This window comes from Bos mutus, chromosome 21 (genome assembly GCF_027580195.1).
Source record: "Bos mutus isolate GX-2022 chromosome 21, NWIPB_WYAK_1.1, whole genome shotgun sequence".
NCBI classification, from domain to species: Eukaryota; Metazoa; Chordata; class Mammalia; order Artiodactyla; family Bovidae; genus Bos; species Bos mutus.
Window position 1 is genome coordinate 28,997,028 of NC_091637.1, and position 10,391 is coordinate 29,007,418.

At 36.9% G+C, this 10,391-nt stretch overlaps 1 pseudogene; it reads left to right on the plus strand.

The window, feature by feature from the left end:
* The first annotated feature begins 1,016 nt into the window (after positions 1-1,016).
* LOC102273318 (wee1-like protein kinase 2) lies at positions 1,017-2,749 on the plus strand (annotated as a pseudogene).
* The last annotated feature ends 7,642 nt before the right edge of the window (positions 2,750-10,391 follow it).

Genomic DNA, 10,391 nt, shown 5'->3' on the forward strand with positions numbered 1-10,391 from the left:
AAGGATTCTCTTAAAAAAACTCGTAGAATGAATTAGTTCAACAAGGTCCCAGTTTACAAGTTCAACACACAGATATCAATCAGATTTTTATATACTAACAATTGTAGAAACCACAATAACACTGACAATCACTCCAAATAAAATGAAATGTTAGGTATGCACATAACAAAACCTGTGTCCTATCTATGTGCCTAAAATGACAAAACACTGCTGAAAGATATAGAGAAGACCTACATTAATGGAGACATGTATCACGTTTATGTGTTAAAAAACTGAACATAGTCAAAATGTCAATTTCCCCAAAATTGATCCATATGTTTAATCCAATTCCTATAAAACCCCTAGCAAGAATTTGTGTAGATATAAACAACTTATTTTAAAATTGATGTAAATAGGCATAGGCTTTAGAATAGCTGAAACAACCTTGAAAAGAGGAATAAAATGAAAGGAAACATTGTACTTGATATTAAGGTTCACTATACAGTAATCAAGACATTTGTTATTGGGGAGAGATGAACAGAGATCAATAGAACAGAATAGAGAATCCAGAAACAGACCCTCAAAAATATGCTTAACCGACTGTGGCAACAGTGCAAAAGAAGCTCAATGGGGGAAGGATCGCCTCTTCAACAAATGGTGTTGGAGCAATGAGAAATCCACGGGGGGAGAAATGGACCTTTACCTAAACTCAGACCTTATACCTTATACCAAAATTAACTCAAAATTCTTCATAGCCTTAAATATAAAATGTCAACTATAAAGGTTTTGGAATCATATAGGAGAAAAACTTCTGAATCTAAGGCTAGGCAAAGTTTTCTTTGACTTGACACCAAAACATTGATAATTCAGAGCTTGTCGAAATTAAATACATTTGATATAGCTGTTAGTTGGAAGAAGGAAAGCCAGGCTAGCACTGGGAACTTGAAGCTTACATACTTTTCTTCTCATTTCTGCAGTTCTGCAGTGTTTCCTTTTGACAGGTCTTCTTGCCTAGGTTATGAAGCTCTTTGGCTGAGATGAGTGACAACCGGGAGAACAAAGAACTGAAGCAGAGATTAAACTTCTATTGTGAAGAGATGCATGAGAACAAAGGGCAGACGGAGACACAATAGAGAAAGGAGGCGCCAAGTCAAACCCCAGGGGAATCTGGAGTTTACTATTCAGAGGCAAAGCTTATACCTCCAGAACTCCCCCTTAGTAATGCATGTGACTTCAATATATTTCAGGGAAAAGACCACGTGAGTCCAGATCAGGGTGTGACGACTCCAGTGCCACACTCTCACACATCCTGAAGCACCAGCCCCACCAGACAAGGGCAAGCCACCACTCTGTGAGAACCTCTTCACTCCCAAAGGCCAGGTGAGCCAGCCTATGCTTTCTTCAACAGGGAAGCTCCCCTCCTGAAGCTCTAAGCATCTGAAGCTCACACCTGGCCCCTTCATTGGTGAAATGACCTCACTGGCTCTGGTAAACATTAATCGCTTCACCCTAGAGTCTAGAAAACAATTCCTTAAATCCAATGGCAAGAGGAAAACCCAAGGTGATCTAGAGGAAGCTGGTCCAGAGAAGAGAAGACAAGGTAAAACAAGTGTTCCCTGCCAAGAGACATGTTGTATGAGAAACCAACATGGCTTCCCACTATGAAAAAGATTTCTTGGAGGTAGAAAAAAATGGGATTGGGGAATTTGGAACAGTCTACAAGTGCATTAAAAGGCTGGATGGATGTGTTTATGCAATAAAATGCTCCCTGAAAACTTTGGGAGGATTATCAGATGAGAATTTGGCTATGCATGAAGTTCATGCCCACGTGGTGCTGGGGCATCACTCCCATATGGTACCTTACTACTCTGCATGGGCACAAGATGACCACGTGATCATTCAGAATGAATACTGCAATGGTGGGAGCTTGCAGGCTGCTATATCTGAAAACGCAGTCTGGCAATCATTTCCAAGAGCCCAAACTCCAGGATATCCTTCTATAGATTTCCCTTGGGCTTCAGTACATCCACAACTCTGGCATGGTGCACCTGGACATCAAACCTAGTAACACAAACCTAGTAACAACTTCCTTTGTCATAAGATGCAAAGTGACTTTCTCATAGTCCCATAAAAAGGTTGAAAATGAAGCTGATTGGTTTCTCTCTGCCAATGTGATGGATAGAATTGGTGACTTGGGTCATGTGATATCAATAAGTAAATCCAAGTGGAAGAGGGACACAATCACTTCCTGGATAATGAGATTTTGCAAAAGAATTATCAGCACCTTCCTAAAGCAGAAATTTTTGTCTTGGGATTGACCATTGTAGTGGCTGCAGAAGCAGAGTCATTACCCACCAATGGCACCATGAGGCATCACATCCATGAGGGGAATCTTCTGGACATTTCTCAGGAGCTCTGCAAAGAATTTCACAAACTACTTAAGAACATGATCCACTCCGATCCATCAGAGAGAACTTCTGCAGCAAAGGTCAAGTTCTCTGTCTCTCTCTGGGGGAAAACAGAAGAGCTTCAGCAGCAGTTGAGCTTAGAAAGGTTCAAGAGAGTCACACGGGAAAGGGGACTGAAAGAAGCCCAGCTGGCCTGGTCCCTCAAGAAATGCCACGGAGTCCCAGGGGTCACTGGGACCCCCACAGGATCAAGAAGCACCATATGCCTGCTGGGAGGAAGGAGCTCCAAATCAAGTTTCACTGAGGCAGGCTTCCTCATAAGAACTCCTTTCACACCAACTCTCCTTTTCCCCCCCAAATAGATACTGACCGTGTCAACCTTTCTCTTGTAAAGGGAGAAACCAATGGTCTTGAGTGCTGGAGATTTCAAAAGCCACTCCTAATTTAGCATTTTCAGCCAAGATCAGTGCTTCCTAGCAGCACTGGTCACAGGTATTATCACTGGCAGCCATTTCTCTTCTCTCTTGCTGCATTCCTAATACCACCTGTCAACAGTTCACTCCTCAGATTTGTTGATGCACAACAAGAAAGCATGGGTTTCTGGATTGAAAGAAAGCCCCGTGCAGGATTACAAGGCTGCTTACCTATCTACCAGGGATCCCAGGGACACTCCTGGCAAACAGAAAGGAATTCAGTTCTGTTTGAGTTGAGGTAACATCTGACTTTCACGTGCCTGGATATCAACAATGCTTCCTAGGTTAGATGATTTTATTCCTCAAAGAATTTTCAGTCACTTTGAGCAAGTGGCTCTCCTATTGTATTCTCTGAGTGGAGACAATCCCTTTCTCTGATATTAAATAAATGACTTCACCATTATGTGAGGTGGGTAGAAATAAGACTCTGCATAACTTGAAATTTATGAGCTGTCTATTAACTTATGGAACAAAAACACCAGGTAGAGGGCTTGAGGGAAATTTGATGTGGTTTGTTGTTCCAATATCTATTTGCTTTGACCCTCTTGTGACTGCTATTACTGGTTTTGATTTTCTGAGTGTCACCAATTTCTCCTTCATTGTATCAGAATTTGGCTTTGCTTCCTGTGATTTTATCATATCTTATCCAAACCCTTTACTCTGTATATATTTTTAAAGGAATAGAATGTTTTTAAATAAAGGTTTCTATCTCGTCCTAAGCCAAAAAAAAAAAAAGGGGGGGGGGCAAGATAAATACCCCTGTGAAGAGAATGCATATACAAGCAACAGACTGATAAAACATTTCCAAATCACATATCTATCAACAGATTAGTAGCTAGAAGATACAAGCTCAGCAGTCAAAAGAAAATCCAATTAGAGAATTGGCAGACTATATGAACAGACATGGCTATGAAGCACATGAAAAGATGCTCAGCCTCACCAGCCATCAGAGAAATGCCAATTAAAACCACAATGAAATATCACTATCAGAATGTCTAAAATTTAAAAATGTGATACCACAAAATACCATTGAGAATGCAGAGAAACTGCTTCACTCATACTTTGCTGGTGGGAATATAAATGGTACAGCCACTCTGAAACACCATTTGGCAGTTTCTCAGAATACTAGACGTGCAATTTCCATATGACCCAGAAATTGAGCTTTTATCTCAGAGAAATGGAAATTAGTGTTCACACAAAAACCTGTCCTCTAATAATAAGAGCAGTTTTATTTACAGCAGCTAAAAACTATAATCTGCTCAGATGCCCTTCATCAGGTTAAATAAACTGTGGTTGATATAAGTATACCATGGAATACTACTTGCTAATAAAGAGGAATTGACTATTAGCACATGCAACAATTTAGAAACTCTAGGAAATTATGCTGAATATAAAAAATCCCCAGAGGTTATGTACTATATGGTTACATTTATATAACTTTTAAAATATGATACATTTTAGAAATGAAGGACGTGTTAGTTGTTGCCAGAATTTAGAGATGAAAGTAGGGTATGAGGAAGTAAGTGGGTTTTAAAAGATCAACAGAAGGCATCTTTGTTGTGTTGTAATTTCTTAGTGTGTTGATGAAGGCAATGGATAAAGAACATACAGGGGTGATAAAATTCCCCTGAAGTCTTAACACACACTCATACAAATGAGAATAAGTAAGATGGGAAATCTAAATAATGTCAGTGGGTTGTATGAAGGTGAATATCCTAGTTGTGATACTATACTATAGTTTTGCAAAATGTTACCATGTTGGAAACTCTTGCAAACATATGAGGGATATCTCTTTATTATTTATTACTACTGCATGTGAATCTATGTTTATCTCAATGAAAATTTCAATAAAAATAATTTAATAAACCTGTCACATTTTTCCCAAAGTGGCTGTATCATTTTTGCATTTTCACCCACAATGTGTATGAGTTTCAATTGCTCTCCATCCTTGTCAGCACAAAGTATAGCCATCTTTTTGTGTGTGATTTTATAGTCATCCCTCGTTATTCACAGGGGTTTGGTTCCAGGACCTCCAAAGATACCACCATCCCTGCGTGCTCAAATCCCTTACAGTTGGTGCTTGATTCTGCATGGGCAGATTCAACCAACCAACCACAGATTGCAAAGTATTTTCCATCTTCTTGAATTCTCAGATAGGGAGGGTTGGTTGTAATTTCAATTTCACTACTGGATAAAGATAGTAAACATCACATCTGTTTATATGTTTACTTGCCACCCTCACATCTTCTTTAGCGAAATATCTCTTCAGAACTTTTGTCAACTAACATTAAGTTGTTTGTTTTCTTACTGTTGGGTTTTGAGAGTTCTTTCTATTCTGAATGCAAGTCTGTTGTTAGAGATGTGATTAGTGAATATTTTTCTCCTACTCTGTGCTTTTATTTTCACTATCTGAACAACTTTATTTAATAGAAAGATGTGGGTTTTTTGCATATGGACATGAAATTTTTATAAAACCCATGTGTAAGATGTCTATCTTTTCTACATTGAATTGCCCTTTATATTTTTAAGAATCAGGTGACGGTATTTGTCTGGTTTTGTTTCTAATATCTTTGTCTACTATATCTTATATCTTTATCCTGTTTATTTATCTATATGTCCATCCTTTTACCAATATCCACTATTTTGAATATTGTAATTTTATAGTAATCCTTGAAATATAGTAGTATGAGTAGTCTATGTTCTCCCCCCACAAATTGAATTAACTAGTTTCTTTGCTTTTTGTATAAACTTTAGAATAAACTTGTTAATATCCTTCCCAAAAACTTACTGTAATTTTTGTTTGTAATTTCACTGAATATATGGTTCAAATTTGGAAAACTGATATCTTAAACAATACTATGTTTCCCAACCCATGAACATGGTATGTCTTTCCCTTTGTTTAGGTCCTCATTGATTGCTTTCATCAACATTTTGTAGTTTTCAAATTGCAGATCTTGCACATATTTTGTTAGATTCATATTAAAATATTCTATTATTGGTGTTATTGTACATGGTATTTATTTTTAAATTTCAAATTTCAATCGTTCATTGCTTTTATATAGAAACACAACTGACTTTCTAAGGTTGACTTTTTGTACTGTGAACTTGGGAAGCTCATTTATTAGTTTTAGGTGATTTTTTCTTGATTCTTTGGGATTTTTCTATGAATATATCCCTATGAAAAGGAATAGTTTTATTCCTCTCCTCCATCTTTATCCCTGTTTGTTGTTTTATCACATTTGGTAAAACTTTTCACATTGACTATGTGTGCTCAGTGATGTCCGATTCTGTGTGACCCCATGAACTGCAGCCCACCAGGCTCCTCTGTCCATGAGATTCTCCAGGCAAAAATACTAGAGTGGGTTGCCATTTCCTTCTCCATTCATGTTGACTTGGAATGGTGAAAGAGGCCATCCAAGCATTGAACCCAGTCTAAGGGAAAGGACATTTTTTTTCTTTCACTTTTAAATATGATGCTCGCTGTTTTGTTGTTGTTGTTTGTTTATTCTTTGTTTGTCAGTGGTGGTTTTTATCTGGTTAAAGAAGTATCCTTTTTATTCTTAGTTAGCTGAGAGTTTTTATCATGAAAGGATGTCATTGTGGATACACTATAGAAAGGTGATAGATCCCAACCAAAATTTGGTTCTGATGATGCCAGACATATATCAAAAGAGTAAGAAAAATTTATTAATTGCATAATGAAGGCCTTCTGGGTAGAGCAGAGCAGGCTCCCAAGCAGGTCCTTAAGTGGCTTGGGATTTCTGTTGTGCTTAGGGAATGGGGCTATGGTGGGAATTCACACTTAACTGGCCAGTGCTTGCGTTGTTTGGACTTTTCACTGACACCAATGGGAGGAACACACAGGCTTTTTTATCAGCTTTCGAAGATGTGAATCAGAAGGAAAAGGGGAAACGATGGAGTTGAAAAGAGTAAATATCAAACACTGTAAATGGAGTCAGACAGTATTACAGATGTTTACTTTGTCAAATGCTGTTACTATATCTATTAAGAAGATCAAATACTGTTCTTATTTAGTCTGTTAATAAAGTGAAATATTTTGATAGATTTTTTAAAATGGTGATGATCTTGTATATTGGGATAAAATCCACTTGGCTGTGAGGTATTATTTTTATATATTGTTAGTCTTTATTTGCTAGCATTTTCTTGAGGATTTCACATCTATGTTCATTAGGGATATTGATCAACAGTACTTTTTTCTTGTAATGTCTTTGTCTGGTTTTGTTATTAGGATAATGCTGGCATCATTAAGTGTTTGGAAGTAATTAATAATAGTTTTATTCTTGAGGAATTCTATACAACCCATATCAATTTTTCTTTAAATATTTGGTAGAATTCATCCCAGAGAAATCATCCGGGCCTAGTGTTTCTCTTTGGGAAGATTTTAAACTATGAATTTGATTTTTAAATTAAGCTTAGAACTATTTGGGTTGTATAGAACTACGGGAGTTGGTGATGGACAGGGAGGCCTGGCATGCTGCAGTCCATGGGGTCGCAAAGAGTCGGACATGACTGAGCGACTAAACTGAACTGATTTGGGTTTCATATTACTAATAATCATTCATTTTATGAAATCTGATTTTCTTGAAATTAATATAACTACTCTGGCTTTCATTGATTTAGTGTTTTCTCTAGGCAGTACTACTTGTATATCTTTCTCCATTCTTTTAGTTTTTGTCTATCTATGTAGCTATTTTTGAGGTACACTTCTAGAAAACAGCATATACTTAGGTCTTTATTTTATATCTATTCTGACAATCTCTATATTTTAATTAGTGGTTTCAGACTTTTCACATTTAGTATCACTCTTTGTGTTTGGGGATTATAATCTATCCTGTTTGCTATTTTCTACTTGATCCATCTGTTCTTTGTTTTTCTTTTCCTCTTTTTCTGTCTTCTGTCTTGTTAATTCAGAGCATTATGAGATTTCAATTTACCTTCTCTATTAATTTATTATTTACACCTCTTTAAAATCTTAACATTGCCTTAGGCTTTATTTTTTAGTTAATCAGTCTACCTTAAAGTAATATTATATTGCTCCACAAATAATATAAGAACCTTACAGCAGTATATTACCAATTTCTTCATACTATTCATTGTTGTCCTACTTTTTACTTTTGCATATGCTATAAATGCATTCTGCATTGTTATTCTTTAATTTAGACCAGGGGCTGACACACTACAGGCTAAAGGATCTCATTGTGGGTAAAGTTGTATTGTAACATAACATGCCCACTCATTTATGTATTTTTTATGGATGTAGTATAGCAGCAGAGCTGAGTTTAGCTAAGCCTTGAACAACATGAGGCTCAGGGACACTGACCTTCTATGCAGTTGAAAATCCATCTATTTATAGTCATTCCTCTGTATATGCAGTTCCTCTGCATCCACGGATTCAATCATACATTCAACATATGGGTGATGTAATACTTTAGCATTACTATTTTTTAAAAATCTGCTTATAAGGAGATGCTCACACTTCAAACCTTTGTTGTTCAAGGGTCAAATACAATTTCAACACATACCCTAGAACTCACAAGCCGTCAAAAATGTGACCCTTTAAAAAAGTTTCCCAACCCTGCTTTAGGCACTTATCTCTTATTCAATTAAACATTTTAAAATATGCATATTTTTAATTTACCTTCAATCATTCCATTTACAGAAGTCCTCATTTCTGCATAGATTCCATGTTTAAATATGTGGTCATATTTTTTTGCTTGATCACTTTTTTCCTCTTGTAGTGTGAATATGTTGGTAGTAGATTCTCTCAGCTTTACTTTGAGCATATCTTTATTTCTTCTTCTTTTTTGAAAGGTATTTTCACTCTGTATAGAACTTTGGGTTGATGGTATTTTTCCCAGCTCTTTCAAGATGTCACTCTATAGCCTTCTAACTTGCTTTGTTGCTGATGGGTCCACTGTTATTCTTCACTTTGTTCCAATTCTTTACTTTGTTACTTACACTTGGTGTTTCTCTTCTGCAGCTACCTTTTATAATTTATTTTTCTTTTGTTTTCAGTAGTTTTAGTGTAATATGAACAGAGACATGTTTGTGTGTGTATGTGCATTGATATTTATCCTTCTTGAGGTTCTCTGAGCTTCTTGTATCTATGTTTTGGTGTCTGTAATTAATTTTGGAAAATTCTTGGTTACTATTAATTAAAATATTTTTTATTTCTCCATTTTCTCTCCCTTCTTCTGGGATTCCAATAGCATGTAGTTTAGAAAGTTTGATTGTCCCAATTTTTTTACTCTCTCCCTTCAGTTTGGAAAATTTCTATTGACCTATCTACAAGTTCTTTAATTCTTTTCTCAGCATGGATGGTTCATTAAAGGCTTTCTTTATCCTGTTACTATTTTTTTTTCTCTATTTCCATTAATTCCTTTTTTTTAGCTTCAACCTTTCTGCTCAAATAACTCATCTTATCTTGTATAGTGTCCACCTTAAATATATTAATCATAATTATACTAAATTACCTTTCAGATAGTCTCAACATTTGTGCCATATTCATCAGGCTCTGATGATTTTTGTATGTCTTCTGAGTATTATTTTCTTGCCTTTTCATTACCTCAAAAAACTTTACCAAAAGATGAATATCTTATGTTCAATTGTTTTCATGCCTGGATACAAGTAAATTTTTTTTTATTTGATACACCTTTTGTGTGGGGATTTGAGTTAATCTAGATTTGGATTGGTTTAAGATTTGGGGTTGTTGTGGTTACTCTCAGTGAAACCCAAGCTTCAAATTCCAGTAAAGATTCCTTTTGTATAAGGGAAATCATTTTTTCTTTTTTTCCAGAACAGTGTCTGATTCAGAGGTTGAGCTCTTCCTTTTGAACTTTGACTCACGAAGTGTCTTAACACACATTTTCCTGGAGCGTTTTGCTATCATTTCTCATTTAAACATTGTCATCATAGCAGTGGAAAGGGAATTGAAGTCTCTGTTGTTCTGATTAAGCCTCTGTCATTGGCTTGCACTGGGACCCTGGGTCTCAGATGTGTGGCTCTCCTGGTTTTCTTGCACCACCACACTCACCCCCTGAATTAAGTGGCACCTGACTCCCTATTCCCTTCCTACCAATGCTCTAGAAGAAGAAGCATTTGTTGCCCTTCTGCCTACAAATGAAGGATCTTTTCCAGGGTGCTGATGGAGGAGGAGGATTCAGGTGGAATTTCTTGCCCCCTCACATGGTTGCTCATCCACTGGCTCACTGCATAACAATAGGTACTTCAGATCTTCTTCTGATCTTTTCTCTGAGTGCCTGGTAGTCTTTACAGAGAAAGAGCCCACAGACAGACCCTGGTCTCCCAATTTCTGTGGCCTCTTGGGATTCCACACTGTCTCACCCACCCTCATTTGGTGGTAACTAATTTGTCAATGATACTAGCTGAAGTTTTCTTATCAGGGCCCAGTTGAATAGACCCCAGGGGAGTGAATACCTGCATCACATCTTCCCTTGCAGGCACTGACCCTCCTTAGATTTGGGGTGGTTAGTTGTTCTGTGACCACAGA